This window comes from Tachypleus tridentatus, chromosome 8 (genome assembly GCF_004210375.1).
Source record: "Tachypleus tridentatus isolate NWPU-2018 chromosome 8, ASM421037v1, whole genome shotgun sequence".
In the NCBI taxonomy this organism is placed as follows: Eukaryota; Metazoa; Arthropoda; class Merostomata; order Xiphosura; family Limulidae; genus Tachypleus; species Tachypleus tridentatus.
In genome coordinates, this window is record NC_134832.1 from 5,534,550 (window position 1) to 5,552,115 (window position 17,566).

Consider the following 17,566-nt stretch of genomic DNA (forward strand, 5'->3'; position numbering starts at 1 on the left):
CGATACTTGATCCGGCAGTGTTTTAGCCCACTCACGTCCCCAAACAGCGTTTTTCAGCCATGAGTCGTAAATCATAATCCTTCGGATACACAGTTAGAGCATGCTAACATCTATGACACACTTGGCCAATAGAAAACGTCTCATCATGTTCTATCTAATTATGCTGAAAACATTTCCAATTCTGTTAGAGATGAATTTATACGTTTTCCTTATCTTTATTTAAAAATAAGAGTTATTATTGATAATTAATCGAATAAATGGGGTCTGGTGAATAGGATACTTAACTCGAAATCCGAGGGTTTCAGGGTCGAATCCCATCCATAAACATGATTGTCCTTCTGCCTGTAATAGTCAATCCCACTAACTTCTGGTGAAGAATTGGCAATTAGTGGTGTTAACTAGCTACCTTTCCTCTTGTTCATCACTTTAAAATTATGATGGCTAATACACATAGTTCTTAAATAGCTTGAAAGTTTTATTTAAGAAAGGTGAAAAACTTGAGTATAATTTATTTATAATAATTTGAAATGTATAAAAGCTTTAAGGGGTAGGTATGCTACAGGTACGAGTAAAATATGTTTGTTAGAAAAAAAGTCATATCTTACGTACAAGGGATTTTAAACATTAGGGTAAACTACATTACTTAAGAAAATACATTTTATATCTTTGCTGGTTCTCAATAAAAATCTAGAAGCAGAGAAATTGCATCATTACATGTAATTATACCTTGTTCTTTTCTAATAATTGAAGAGCCCGGTATGGCCAAGCGTGTTAAGGCATGCGACTCGTAATCTAAGGGTCGCGGGTTCGCATCCCTGTCGCGCCAAACATGCTCGCCGTTGCAGCCGTAAGGGCGTTACAATGTGACGGTCAATCCCACTATTCGTTGGTAAAAGAGTATCCCAAGAGTTGGCGGTGGGTGATGATGTCTAGCTGCCTTCCCTCTAGTCTTACACTGCTAAATTAGGGACGGCTAGCACAGATAGCCCTCGAGTAGCTTTGTGCGAAATTCAAAAAACAAACAAACAAAACTAATAATTGAATATCATTGTAGCGTATTGGTATCACCCAGTGATCACTATGACAGTTCTACAACAATGTACTTAAAACTAGCATTTATAAGGTACACAATATTCGTATACAATATTCAGAAACGCATGAGATGCCCCGCAGTAGCAAAGTGGTATGTCTGTGGACACGCAGTGGTAAAAAAAACTACGTTTCAATACCCGTGGAGAGCAGAGCACAGATAGTCAATTGTGTAGCTTTGTGCTTAATTTTAAATCAAACAAGCTCACCACAAATGAAAGCAACAAAATAGACTTTTATTTAACACTCATGAGTTTAAAACAGAGATCCGATTAGTGTTCTTACACTGACATTTGTACTTAGTTATTGTAGTTCTTACTATTGTAACACTGCCCTCAATATCATGGCTAAATTGTTCTTCACTTTAAGTATTTGTTAATGTATATGTATATATATACCATATAATGTATCCGGCTTCGATCGGGTTATTAGGTTGATATATTTTAGATGACTATGTGAGTATGCGTACTCTGAACCCATTTTAACATAAAAGTATAACTTATAGGTTATACTTTTGTTGCTAAGCAATATGACATAAAAAACATTGTTGGAATGCATTGTTACCAAAACACCCTGGTATTAGAAGTTTTTATATAAGGAACCACTTTTTATCTATTGGTTTTTCCAGTCAAAATATATGCGCACGAATGTAAATAAATAATAACACCCAGCTGAAAACCCTCAGGGTCCATTTAGTATGTATGTAAAATTTCAGGTTTCTAGGTTCTTTTCTCTTGAAGCTATGATAGTTACATACACAGACACACTATACTGTTACGATGTTTTAATTTAAACATTACAATAATAAAAATTCAGTCAAAAAGGAATTGTTTACTGTTCTCTTACTAAAGAAATAATGTCTTTAAAACATGTTCTAAATATTATCATTATATAAATAAACATTACAGATTTTACAGAAGCAGATATATCGATGTTTTCTAGACGTTATGTTTCTATTTGTATACACTTGTTTTCATGGTTCAGAAAATTTGACAATTAACACATTTCGCTATTCACAAATTCGCTGTGTTCGATTAGGTTCAGGAATTATTATGATTCTGGAGAAGGGTAGTACTGAATGATGAAATATGTAATATCTTAGCATATATTGTGATCTTATGCTCCAATAGTAAATGAATTTGCGTTGATTTACTAAAAAAACAAACCTAAATGGTAGTAGTGAAATGTTTGTTCACTTCTCAGTAACTACGACTCCATAAATACATAAATGATAAATGGCAGTTAAAAACTGTATGTGTTTATTTTTGATTAATAACGATGCAAATTATAAGGCGAAAGCAATAGTAATATAATATTTAAATTTGCTGGCAGAATACTGAATAATGGAACGAAACAAATTTCAGCTTACGTAGTAGTAATTTGTAACCTACCACAAATTTTAGTATAAAATATATTAACGCGAAATAAAAGCACATTTTAAAAATAGTTATTGTTCTCAATGCTTTTAACAGCTTAGATTTTAGATTTTCTGTGCCACAAAGTAATTTCATCAAACGGGTCGAACTTGGTCGGTCGCTTTTCATCGTATCTGTTACACCGATCACCTTCCAAATTATTAGCCTAAAAACCGTTTTATGAGCTTAAAAAGTGAAGATATAAAGTTATTTTGAAGCGCTAACCGTGCTAAGTTATTCATTGTTTATTGAAACACAATATTTATTTTTACCTCACGTGTAATTGATTCTTTTTAAAGTAAGAAGAAAGCATCATAACAATAAATTTCGAAATTGCTCACTTTCAAACATCTAAAATATCCATACTAATACAGGTTAGTGGACCTAACTTTCCATTAAACTCGGTTGTTTTGCTGCTGGTGTGGAAAGAAAATAGTGTTCAAAGCATTGTTCATGGTACACAAAGCATTGTTCATGGTACACAGAATAACATAAACAATACACGTTCTGAAGAACTGGCACAGCAGTAGTTGCATTTATTGGTTTGGTTTTACCTTTCTGGTTTTATATCTTAATATCAAGCTTTGATTGCTAACTCTATGCCTGTTTGGCCGGTTTTAAGAACTTCGAATCGATTATCTTAAGTTTATATCTACAGTATGTTCTTTGTAAGTTTTATCTACTTCTTGTTTAATTTGGCTTCGTAAATTGTATTAATGGTAACAATTTGCATGTAATCAGGTTATCACAGATCTGTATTTGATCTGGTGTGAGGTTCTTTAACAGAGAGATAATAAATGCTTCTACCAGTTCTTTCTCCATTCACGTTACACTTGATCCGATGTGCTTATCTATGTTTGCGTAATTTTCTTTTCTGTGAAATGTAAAGAAACAGCTAAACTATCTGTGTTATAAGGTCTCGTTCTTCAAGGTTTTTAAATTAGTTAGCTAGTATTCTTAAAAAATGAATTAATGCTGTTTCACATGATGTTTTGTATTCTAATTACATCTCCATCATCAGTATGTTCTAAAGTTTGAACTACTGACTGGTCTCTAAAAGATCTAAATATACATTGAACAAAAAGTGATGTATAAATAAAATACTCTATGATACTGTTACAAGTAGTTTCGTTCTTTTTAGTTCAACGTTTCGCTCTTGCTATTTCCAGAGGATGACTATTGTTCTTGGACTGTAATTATAGTGTTTTAGTTGTCTTATCGATTCAGGCTAAAACAACTGTGCTTACAAAAAAAAAACTCTCAGCATCTGGCGAGATATCTCCTAAATATTTGCGTGAGTGAGTGAAGATTTACAAAGATGTGCGCAACCGAAACTGGTGTGTTTACAAAAGGTGACCAGATGATGAAGCGCGCAGTTGCGTTACAACAGGATCACATACAAACATTGGTGCTACTGACATAGATCCATTGATACACTGAAGTAAAAGCACCATCTGGCCGTCCCCAAGTATCTACTTCATCAAACAAAGGCAAAGTCCCTACACGTTTCTTTACAACTTAAAACACCTCATGGCCTGAATGTTATGCAGATAGGTCGAGCTAGAAAACATTTTGCTCTCCTGGCTCGTGGCACGCGTCCTCGAAATGGTAAACAATCCATTCAGTTATTGTTCCTTTTGTATAAAAGCTCCAAGTTCTGTCACCGGTTATAAAAGCCTAAATAGCCACCTCTGTAACCTTACAAAACATTAAAAAGTCCTGCTATATGAATCATAATGGTCACGTCGGCCAAGGTAATGGACAGGGCAGCTGATACAACTTCCCCTTCATATGAAGAACTGCTTTATCTTCCACGACTGACAAACATTTTTCTACTGCACCTGTAATTCAGCTTTTAAGATTGTTTTTGTATATTGTATAGAATAAAACCAAATTCTAAACAGCGAAATTAAAAAAAAATCTGCTTTTCACTGCAAAACTCAACGTGGTGAAATGTTTATCACAAACAAATTCCAAATTCACACAAAAAAGCCATCAAAATTAATCCACCATCGCATCAGTGATAAAGACACACAAAAAATTAAAAATTAAATCATTTTTCAAGAGCATACAAAAGGTATAATTTTTTAAGAAAACTGTCTGAGGCAATATATCCCAAAGTATTGGAGGTGTTCCGTCTATCGGACATAATTTGAACAACGAGACGGATAGCAAGGAAAATAAAATAAAATCCACAATGTCCGAAACTATTACTCACCCCTTCAGCCGGTTGTAGGTGTCGTAATTACCTCTCAAACCATTTATTGTACTATTATTAAAACAATATTAAAATTAGGATCACAGTGGTAATATCTGTCAAAAAAAAAAAACATCTCTGATTTCTATAAACACCCAACCAGTGAGTTATTACTAAAAATCATCAAAAACTATAGAATTCTTACCTAAATAGTTCTGTGATAATTGAGAACCATCCTCCTCCCGTTAAAGTATACGTAAGTGTTTTATCGTGATTAATTACCTTATGTGTGCTGTAATGCATAACCAAAATCTGTTTTGTTTATTACCAATTGAATGTACCTAACACGCGTTATATAATGTGCGTGTAACCAAGTGGCTCAGCGATAAGTCTGAGAACTAAAATCGGGTTTGGAAACTCGTAGTGAGGGCAGATTTCTCTCTTTCGGAATTACAGACTCCAACGTCCAAGTAGAACAATATTTGTTGATTTCCTAGTACAAAGTGTACTAAGCAAACGCGTAAACTAAATTTCTTTGTCCATCGGTTAACATATCTCATGATCCTAATTCTCTCAAAACATTAGTTGATGGATATAATTTACAGACAGTGTCAAGAGGTCAGCAAAGGAAATAACAATGTTTAATCCTTTCAACATTTTAAATTAATTACTCATGTATCTATACATATCTAAATAAGCCATTTATCAACTAACGAGTGCATGAAAATACCCTTTAACACTGAATACGTATAAGAATAGCCTTTAACACAGTAAAAGTAATATACAAATACATATCCACATAAACAAAAAGTAAAAGTAAGAAAAAGAACAAAATAAGCAAAATATAGATATAATGTTCACTCTAAAGTTGGATAAACTAAGAAAAAATAATCACTACAAAAAAAATAATAATATCGTACATTAAAATTCAAAATCTTTGTGTGGCCGTGTGAGAAGTGATATGTTAAATTCACAAAGTATACACAAAAAACGAAACCGAAATGTACTTGAGATATAAATATCTATAGGAATATTGTGCAAAATTACTTTTGCCTTGTAAAAACACAGTCGGTACCTTTATCCTAATTATTGTTTTTCTGGTGCTGTTTTTATTCTTAGTGTTGTCCACCAATAACAAGAAAAGAGCGTTCTACAAAATGTTCTTACACTACTCAGCATGTTCATAGACTCAAAACTTTTTAACAAAGAATCACGAAGCCTCTCAATCAGCTCTTCGTATATCCACAATGTTGTTAGAATGTTTTTTACTAAGTCACTAAAACCTTTAAGGTTATTTTCCAAAAACGATTACATCATGTTCCACACAGTTACTTTCAATATTCTGGATTTAAAGAACATGTCGAAACGTCTGATGTAACCACAGGTAGTTTCAATTTTTAGTGAACCTATTTTAATAAACTCTTTTAAAACAATTTCCTCAAAGCTTTTATGAAAGTACAACGGCTTTATTTCATTTTGCGAACCCAGTATAGAATCCAAAAATTCTTGAATAGCTTTGTGAAAAACTAAAATATGGGGGTCAACGAGGCTTAAAGTTGTTACTGTTCCGGTTTATACATTTAGCATTGCGAGGTCTTTTTCTTTTCCTCAGTATAATGATAAATCATTAACTGTGTCATTTACAACGACCTTGTTTTAAAATAAAATTTACAAGACAAAACACTTTGATAGTTAAATTGGACTTGGTTAATTACAGGTAAGTATCATACTTGTATTTAATTGTACATAAATATCATATTTATTTGTATTTCAAATGCGAATATAGAGTAGAAGACGCCATTACGTTTCGGGCCTGGCATGGCCTAGCGCGTTAAGGCGTGCGCTTCGTAATCTGAGGGTCGCGGGTTCGCGCCCGAGTCGCGCCAAACATACTCGCCCACCCACCGCCAACTCTTGGGCTACTCTTTTACCAACGAATAGTGGGATTGACCGTCACATTATAACACCCCCACGGCTGGGAGGGCGAGCATGTTTGGCGCGACTCGGGCGCGAACCCGCGACCCTCAGATTACGAAGCGCACGCCTTAACGCGCTATGCCATGCCAGGCCCGAAACGTAATGGCGTCTTCTACTCTATATTCGCATTTGAAATACAAATAAATATGATATTTATTAGCCGTCCCTAATTTAGCAGTGTAAGACTAGAGAGAAGGCTAGCACAGATAGCCCTCTAGTAGCTTTGTGCGAAATTCCAAAAACCAAACCAAACCATTACGTTTATGAAGACACTTTAAATGAAATATTTATTGTAAAGCACAAAGCTGCACAATAAGCTGTATGTGCTGTGCCCACTGCAATAATTGAGCCCCGAATTTTAAGATTATAAGCCTTTAAACTTGCCGCTGAGCCACGGAATGAAATACGTAAAACGCTAATAAAATGGAAAGTGTACACAATAGAAAAAACTCTAAAATTTGAAAGTTTGTTTGAATTTCACGCAAAGCTAGATGAGAGCTATCTGCGCAAGACGTCCCTAATTTGGCAGCTAGTCATCACCACCCACCGCCAACTCTTGGGTTACTCTTTTACCACCAAATATCGGGATTGACCGTCACATTGTAACGCCCCCACGACTGAAAGGGCGAGCATGTTTGGTGTGACAGAGATTCAAAACCCTGACCCTCAGATTACGAGTCAAGCGCCTCAATTACCTGGCCATACCGGGCCATCGAAAGCAGACAGGTTATTATAACATAAGACAGTAGATAGACTTAGAATATAGAATGATTTTTCTCTGGGCTTTGTCCTTACTGTAAGCAAAAATTGGGGATTTTTACAAGAAATAATTGATAAACCATACTGGTATAATATTTCATTAACTGAGCTATTTCTTGAGTACATTTTCTTTAAATATTATTGTTAGATATTAGTGACAACCTGCAGTGGATTTTTACGGCATTAAGTGTGTTTGTACTTTTTGTTTATGAAAAAAGCTGCTAAGACTGTCTGTTGCTCTTCCTAACCTGCAGGGGATTATCATGGTACTAAGTGTATTTGTATTTTGTGTTTATGACAAAGGTGCTAAGACTGTCTGTTGTTGTCCCTACTTTTGAACTACTGACAACAGACAAGCCAGTCAGTCAGCAGCTCCCTATCATCTCCATCCATACTAAGGAACTTGACTCTCTTATAAAGCAAATATGCATACAAATTACAATAATTTTTAATTCTTTTATGATAAGAATTACAAAATATAAAATACATTTTCTAGGATTTTCTTGCACTTGTGCACAAAATTTAACTCACATACGTTCAGGACACTATTTTCAGCCGCGAAATAACGGCTCATAAAATAGCTCTGAGTTTCTCAAGTACGATATTTTAGCTCACAGTTCTGTCAACCCTCGACCGATTTGATATCTAATTACAGTTGCAGACTCAAGAGATTGTCTTGAGTTGTATAAAACAACTCACTCCCTTTCAATTGATGTACGTGACCATGAACAATGTTTTATATATTAATTTACTCTAATCCTGTATAAAAGAAATTCAATTTGAGGGTAATCTGGTAGAGATCCCGAAAAGTAATAAAATCATATCTGTATATGAGCTCCTTACGCTTAGTATTGCTAACGCACAAAAATATAGCTAATAAAATGGGGGAGAGAAAAGGTATCATGGAGTTATTTATTCTGATCCTGCCTAAAAGAATTTCAGGTTATGCGGCTATTGAGAATTCCCACTTGTTAAGCTCCAACACTATATCAGTACATTCAGGGCAACGTAGTTTAACACTTCCAGTGTTCCAGAGAGCTCTCGATCTTGTTGCTAAACGATACCTCAATAGGTATTTTACGGACTTGTTACAGTAATTAGGACTCAGATAAACTACGTTTTTACTGTCCTTGATATAAGAGTGCAAAAGTATTTGGCATTCACAATGAAAAAAATCTGAAACATTATTTATTTCATATAACAATTAAATATATGAATGGTTTCAGCAATTTCTTTTCAAGATTTTAACACTTTTACCTCTGTTCTCGCAAAGCTCGTCTTTTTATTTATTTTACTTTAGTTCTATACTAGTTCCATTGTTTCAATATTAGCACGTGAAACATATTTTTCATTCCGAAAATAATAGTAATGGTTTTCAAACCTGAGTTTTAACGACTTATATAACTGATTGTCTTCTCATAGTAAGAAATGTATTAAATTATTTTGTTGCAACTTCTCGAATAAAGAGAACTTCGCTATTGTTTAAAAATATGGAGAACTGACGACACGTGCTGATGCTTTTTTTGTGTTTGAGAGCTTCCACATGAAGAACAAATCTGTTGGATTTAAGCTCTGTCTTGGTCACTGTTAAACCCTGTAGATACTTTTCTATATTATATGAGGGTTAGTTACATGATAAGCTAGGAACAGTACAATGTATGATGGAACCACACGGCCAAATACAGTACGTCCATAAACAGCATACACGTGCATGGAGTGAGAAACAGGTGCCTGTCGAGAGAAAAAAAAACAAACAAGCAGGTGTGTATAAAACTGTAAAAACAGTCAGTATACGGTTAGCAATGATACATTTCCGCTCGTGTGTAAAATGTCGACCGATTTGTTTTTGGTAAGGCCCATGTATTCATACTGCGAAGTTTGTTGGTATTCTTAGAAAGGCCAAAATTCAACAGAACTATAATAAATGAAATCTCTCTTCATATGATATACATAAGGATATGGTTAATCATAACTAGGCTTAAAACACTGCTTCTGGTACCACAGTATCAAGATATAAAAAGATGGTTTTGTTTTTGTTTTAAAAGGTAATCGTAGCAGGTATAGACTAAATAATATACTTACTGAGTTCTTTTTGCTACTGACTTGTCTGAAGTAACAAACCGCGAAAATAAAGCTCTTAAATTCTTGTCATTTATGACAGAATACAAATTTTGTTCTAATATTTCACATTCAAACCAAGACTCTCATAACAGTTTGAGCTTTAAATGTTTCAAACCGGAGAGAGAGAGCAATAGTATTAGAACGTGAAAGTAAAATTATATTAAAACCAAACCTCTAATAACCGTCAGAGTATTTAGTAGTATCAAAGTGGAAAGAGAAATTATGAGAGTGTAAAAGTCACATTAGATCCAACTCAAACCTCCCATAACCGAATGGATCTTCAGTGGATTTAAAGCAAAGAAAGAGAGTATAAAAATGTAAAATATATGTGAAGTAATCCTGTTAATATCTAAAGTCTTAAAGTATGTCCTCAATTTGATAAAGTTTCGGTGTCCAATGGCTGTCACCTTTGGTCTGTAATCAGACATGAATACCAAAGTTAAAAACATTATTATCTTTCAACTTTTCTTCATATAATAATGTGTTCTGCTATACAGTCAGTGGTTCCTCTTCTGTTATGGAAACTTTGACGTTGTTAATGTTTTTCTTGAGATAAAAACTATGTGTAAATAAACGGAATATACTTTTTAAACCACGTTATTTATTATTGCTACATTTGTTTCGATTATCATTCATTTGTAAAAAATATGTAGTTTCTTGAAACTATGTACTCAGATTAACGACCCTAATAAATTTGGTCGAAACATGTAGCGGAATATCTGTTTTCTTTTAATAATAAATTGTTGTAGTTTAAAATGTATGTTGTGTTTAGTAGTCAAATGCCAAAAAATATGTGATTATACTAATTGTGGGCTACTTTGTAGACACACTCCACATAACAAAAAATATGTGAGTAAACCAATTATACTAATTGTGGGCTACTTTGTAGACACACTCCACATAACAAAAAATATGTGAGTAAACCAATTATACTAATTGTGGGCTACTTTGTAGACACACTCCACATAACGAAAAATATGTGAGTAAACCAATTATACTAATTGTGGGCTACTTTGTAGACACACTCCACATAACAAAACTTCAAAAGAAACTCATAATGGTTGCTTCCAATGCATTCAAGTTCCATGGAATAAGCTTTTCATCCACTGAATAACTCATGATTCAGTAGTTTATGCAGAAAGAACCACCAATAATATTTACTCTCTTAGCCATTGATACGTACTGGAGTCGTGACCTAATAATAACAAAGCCTGCGACATGAGTTTATCTACATTGCATTGTAATATTCAACGGACTCTACTCTGTGACTCTGTAGCATTTATAAACTAACAATATAACGCTAGAAAATCTCTGTATTCTGATATATAAATATCTTTGTCTCCCGATGGTTCAGCGATAAGTTTACGGACTTATAAGTCTAAGATCTAGAGTTTAATTCACCGTGGTGGACAGATCGAAAGTAGCCTTCGATGGTATAGCTATGGTATAGCTTTGCGATGAAACAACAATAACATGAATATATATTTTTAAATCTATAGTTCACTCACCTCACCATGTACGCTTCATTACCGATGCTGGAAACTGTCTCTTTTTTGGTTTGTCAAGAATGACTGACTGTTCGGGGGGTTTACAATGTCTAGAAGGACTGAGTGTTCGTGGGGTTTACAATGTCAATAATGACTGACTGTTCAGGGTGTTTACAATGTCAAGAATAACTGACTGTTCGGGGTGTTTACAATGTCAAGAATGACTGACTGTTTGGGGTGTTTACAATGTCAAGAATGACCGACTGTTCGAGGGGTTTACAATGTAAAGAATGACCGACTGTTCGAGGGGTTTACAATGTAAAGAATGACCGACTGTTCGAGGGGTCTACAATGTCAAGTATGAATGACTGTTTGAGGGGTTTACAATGTCTAGAATGACTGAATGTTCGGGGTTTACAATGTCTAGAAGGACTGAATGTTCGAGGTGTTTACAATGTCAAGAATGACTGACTGTTTGGAGGTTTACAATGGTAAAACAAAATTTATTAAAACTAAGTATAAAATCGTTCGAATAATAATTACAAGATTCTTTTTTTTCACTTTTGCTTCTAGTTTAAACTGACTTTTCAATCAACGATATCAGTGACAACTATTGCCATAATTTAAACTTTAAGATAGGCATAGAATAAACGGCGTTCTCGTGACAGGGTGGAAGGTTTATTTATGTTGAGAGAAATAGAAGTAGTTATGAAAATACAATACACTAATGGTACCTGACCATGCAGTTTGCCAAAAGTGTCTTCGACCTCAAATGTAACGCAAGATGAGATCGTAAGTAGTTTATAAAATGTATGGAGACCAATCTAGTTGGTGTTTTCACATTATTGAGCTAATTTTAGGTACATAAATTACTTTTATTACCACCAAGACTTTATTTAAAATTGAGATACTTTAAAAACATTTTGTTTTTCTCGGCTTTTTATGGTCACTTGCCAAAATGTAATGACTACGAGCTAAGACACAATATAGTTAGTACCAGGTTACAGAAGGACCTACCTGTAAGTCAACCGCGACAGTTGTACGGTGGATAAGTAAAGCGGAAAATTGGTTGCAACCTTTCGTTCTATATTTGTGTTAATTTTACTAAAGAGTGTTTGCCAATAAAACGGTTGACGCAATATTTATACTACATTTTGGATCCACTGTATATATGATAATATTCAACATTGTACAACGAGCTTGGTGTTCGAAGTTTCGATCTCGTCCGCATTGAATTTTATTCCAGTTATTTCAACAGTTGTGTGAAAATTACACATCTAAAGTAGAGAAGCACTGTTTCAAATGATACATACGACAGTCGAAAAATGAAAACAAGTGAGAAATATTCACACTTCGAATTATATTAATATAACCATATACATAGACTTGCAATATTTCGTTAAAATCGCCATAGGCTAAAACTTTTATTTTGGTATAAAATACACATTCTATTAATATTATTATTACTTTTATTATACTCTATATTGTTCTCGCCATACATTTCATAAGCTTTCGACAGTTTTCTAAAACTAACGTGTCTTAATAAGTAATATAGTTTCAATTCACTCCTTCCTGTTCTATTGGTCGAAGTAAAAAAATAAAGACAAACTGTTTACGTGTTCTGTTAAAAAGACATATGGTGAAGGCAGGTGTTTTGTTCATTGTTACTCGAATTCACAGATAAGAAGGAAGCTGTTAACTAACTCCTCCCCCTACAAATCCTGTGTGAAGCTACTCTTACGCACTTCACCTCTCGTCTCGTCATTGCGTAAAATCTGCGGCCTCCAAACATCACAAGCTGAGTAGTCTCTGGCACGCGACAGAATTCTAAGTGCGCGGAAAAGGTCGTACACTAAACGTGCGGGAAGCCAAGCTATGTATTATGTCTCCACGTGCATTAAATCTTATCTATAGAAGTTCGATGGAACGTAAAGCTTGACTGTGCTGCCAATCGTATCTTGAACCCCACGTCGCGGGTTAAGAGTTGACTACCTTCACGTTCTCGTCAATTATATAATGTTTTAATGAATTTTGTTCTCTTCATGGACACAGCTTCAAGCCCTTAGCAAATCCGTCCAATTGTTAAATATCGTTCTTCTAATGAACTTAAGTGTTGCGAAGCACTCCGCCTAAAGTAGAGGCGTTTAACTTCAACTTATACTGTTAACTATACTTGTTCTGCAGGCTAGAGAAAAAAACGTAGTCTAGAATAGTGATGAAGTAATTGAGTTCATTCATCTAAAGGTAAGAGCTGAGCAACAGCTTTGATCTTAGTTAAAGATTGCATTAGATCTGATCTATAAAGGATTCGTGACATGTGTGATATAATAAAATCTTTGTGATTAATAACTGGTTTAATATTAAAATAAAATTAGCGTTCCACAAATTGCTCGAAAGTGTTGTTTCAACAGTAAATAAAGCCAAAGTTAAGAGTAACAAATATTTTTTTTACTCCGTGCTTTTGAATTTTATATGTCATGCTGTAACAATCAATCCCACTATTCGTTGGTAATGGGTGGTGATGACAATCTGCCTTCCCTCTGATCTTACACTGCTAAATTAAGGACGGTTAGCACAGGTAGCCCTCGTGTAGCTTTGCACAAAATTTAAATAAAACAAACAAAGAAAAAACAAACGCTCTGCTGAAAAACTGAGAACGATCGATGGTGAATTTCAAGTAGATTTTTAAAGGCACGGCTTCATTGCAACAACAAATTACGAGGCTGAAAGCTTGCTCATCAAATCTGCTTTCAGTACTGCCAACCACGAATATCGTCTTTATTGCAGTAGACGACATTAGAAAAACTTAATCATAAATAAAATAGTATTTATATGAGTAGCTTAAAAAGAAAAGAGCAATATTCATTGTGTCATATTAGATTCCATCATTTAGATTCAGCCATGGCCTGTTAGCTAGGTTGTCCGTACAACAATCACGAGGGTTCATGATTCGCATCCCATTTTGCTTCAAATCCTGTTATTTCGATTAGAGTCGCTAGTGGATTCTATTCGCCAGCTAGCTGTCTGCACTATAATCTTTCCCTTGAAGTACAGGAGGCGGCCAGCACATACAGCACTTCTATAGTTTTGTGTGAATATCTCAAAGAAACCAAAGTTTTGCTGTATCACACAAACATCCTGGAGTGCGAAAGGACGTAGGAAATCATGGTGTGTTGCTTCTATTTCAGAAACTAGATATGAACTTCAGTATATGATATGAGAGCGGAAGAAGAAACGTTTCATTAGAACTTCCGGTTTAGTGTGTTTGTAAACTGCATAGTAAAATTAACTTGTTTCTTTGTGACCACGTCGTCCCCCTGATGTTAAAGATATTGCAAGCAAACAAGTCTATACAAATTACATATATATACGTGTGTGTGTAAGTGTTTATATATATATAATACAAACATGCAGAACTACATACTGTTCGCTGAACATGATAGAAGTATTCTAGAAGAAAACATGTTTAGTAGGTGCTTCTTCTCCCTACAAATGTGTGTTGGTCGCAGCTTATTTACAGTTGTATCTGTTTTGATAATTTTAGAATTTTTGAAAAGCTGCACAAGGGATATTTGTACATAGCAGTCATTTTGAGTTCATGGAATAAAAAGAATGATGCTAGTGAATAGCACCCACAACAGGACTTTTCCTTTGGTGCCCACCAACATGTCGTTTTGAAAATAACACCATAACTGCAATAAATTAAAATAATTAATAATGAAACATTACATTATATTTATTAGTAATTATTTGATTAAATACGTCAGTCTCAAGCCCAAATCAGTCCCGACTTCAGTTTATCTCAACTGGCTATGGGAGTAATCAGACATATAGTGGGGCCAGCTACATGACGCTTGGATCGTAATCTCAGGATTGGGAGTTAGAATCCTCACTTTTTAATACACTCATCTTACACAGCTGATGACTTACCTAGCCATACAGATGTTAAAGTTCTTGTATTGCTTAATTATCAGCCAACACTAATTCGATTGAAATGAGGTCGAAGTAGAAAAAAAAAAGAGAAAAGTTGCTTTTCAAGGAGGAATAACAAAATTTCAGAAGATCTGCTTTCGATAACGCCAATCCTATCAAGCAAATTATGATAATTAGCGAAACAAAAACGCTCGCTCAACTTCTTTTTTTTTTCTGGTAGATTTATATAGGGAGTAGACAGAAGAGAATGCATCCGTACATAAGCAAATATGTTTGTCTTCAAACTTTACAATAATAATAACAGCAGCCTAGAAATACAATTTATGATTAACTGGAGCTTTCTGTACGTCAGCTAGGTTCTTGTTGATTAAATGTACCTATTCCAAGCTTTAGCTGTTGTTAAAGTTTTTGATAGCAACATATTTAAACAACAGTATAAATCTAATAATTAAAGTTAAATAAATGTAATTTATAATTTTAATTTTACTGCCACACTTATTTTTGCTAAATGTGTATATAAAAAAATCAAATACTCATAAGACTATTTTGATAAAGTAAAAAATTCTTAAATGTTACATTCGCTGTTCATGATTTACGTACGGACTAATCTTGCCCTTTACTGACTATACCTAGCTTAGAAAATATTGTGTAACATACACATATATGTATGTATACTTCCTGACACTCCTCTCAGTCTGCGGACTGACATATATAGAAATCGGTTTTCGATATCCGCGGTGGACAGAGCACTGATAGTCCATTGTGTAGCTTCGTGCTTAATTACAAAAAATAAAGAAACAAACTTTCCTGACAGTAATACCAAATGCATATCGGCAGTAACAACTCAGTGAAAATATGGATGTTTCGACAGTGGGTATTTCAAACTAAATGATGAATAATTAATTAAGTCAAATCAAAGATTCTGAGATTTCTGATTTAGAACTAATGATTAGAATTAGTACAATCAATCGTTTACACATACGAACTACATAGCTTCTCTTAATCAAATAATGGAATTGACTGTCGCCTTTTAATGCGTCCAAACCTTAAAGAATATATTATATACTCGAATCTTATGTCTTTTGACTATTAGATTACTCTTTGCTTTATTTGTTCGGTCCCTATGATGAATTTCTGGGAAAGTTAATGACCTATAAAAGTAAGTAGTCTATTTTGGACAAATAAGCAGAATATATACATATTATAGAGATAGATACATATTGTTCTACAACACTCTTATTTCTTCACTTAGATATTGCTGGCTTCCAGCAGTTAAACTGTGATCAATTTCAAAACATAATGTTTGTAAACCATCTCGTTATAACATTAACGGAATAGGTATAACATCACACCTATTTATTTTCATCAAGTTACGGAGGTGTAGTTTTTGCATATATATATATATATGTATATGTATTCAAGAGGAAAAACTGGAAATCTAACCTGAAAACTCGTTTTCCCTTATTCACTTGTCAAATGAGTTATTTATGAAAAACATTTCCACCTCATTGCAAACTTAGTTCCTGTTTAGTGTTCCCCGACTAGGATGTGCCTCTATTCTGACACGACGGTAAATACCACATTGTTCAATCATTCATAATTAAGCAAAAATAATGTGTTTCTAAATTAAATAAAACCAAAGTTCAAGAAGGCAAACTGATGTATTTTTGTACATAATTGGTTGTTTTAAACTTTGTACTTTAGAATCCTATTTATTTATCGACAACGAGGTCACAAGGTCCGGTATGGCCAAGTGGTTAAGGTGCTCGACTTATAATTTGAGAGTCGTGGGGTTGAATCTTTGTCACTCCAAAAATGCTCGTCCTTTCAGCCCTAGGAACGTTATAATGTAACGGTCAATCCTACTATTCGTTGGTAATGAGTGGTGATGATTAGCTGCCTTCCCTCTTATTTTACACTGCTAAATTAGGGACGGCTAGCGCAGATAAACCTCGTGTAGCTTTGCGCGAAATTCAAAACAAACAAACAAACAATATTTACGCACGCTCATCGATTTCGGTAACAAACTCAAGAGTAGTTGTACTGTATATATTATTATGATGCAAAACTACAAAAGGGATATTTGCGCATAATCGTCCCCAGTTTTCAACTGACAGACAAGAAGAAAGGCACCTAATGCATCGCCATCTTCTGAGCTACTGTTTGTTTAAATGAATATGTGAATTTAACAGATCTTTTGTAGATCATTCTCAGACCCAAAGTGCTGAATGTGTTTTTACGGTCTTGGATTTACATTTCTGGCACGCTAAACACATGGCTAAAGCCAAAGCAACTCAATGTGGAAAATATATTTTAATCTGCCGTAATAAAAGGATTAACATAAAGGATGAAGAAAATAAGAAAGGTTTATTTCAAAAAATCCAGAAATCTGAGACCTTTTAATTATCTGATTATGCTTCTACGGGTGTGAAAAGAGTAAAAACATTTTTGTTTATTAGCACATAAACTACAATTTCGGCTATCTTGTTATATCGAAATTCAATTTTTACCGTTGTAAGCCTTCAGACTTTTCGCTGGACCAGGAAGAACAAGTTACATGTTTGTCGAGGGGCCAAGAAAGCTGACCA

General features: G+C 34.3%; 1 protein-coding gene across 4 annotated transcripts in view; it reads left to right on the top strand.

The window, feature by feature from the left end:
• Nucleotides 1-17,566, top strand: part of LOC143258444 (uncharacterized) — a 107,916-nt gene that overhangs the window by 25,417 nt on the left and 64,933 nt on the right. For 2 of the 4 annotated variants that reach the window (XM_076517392.1, XM_076517396.1), the window contains exon 1: nucleotides 12,840-13,289. The exons of the other annotated variants lie outside the window; for them this stretch is intronic. The gene's annotated coding sequence lies outside the window, so the exon portion shown is untranslated. Of the gene's footprint in view, nucleotides 1-12,839; nucleotides 13,290-17,566 lie in introns of those variants that run through there. 4 annotated transcript variants of the gene reach the window in all.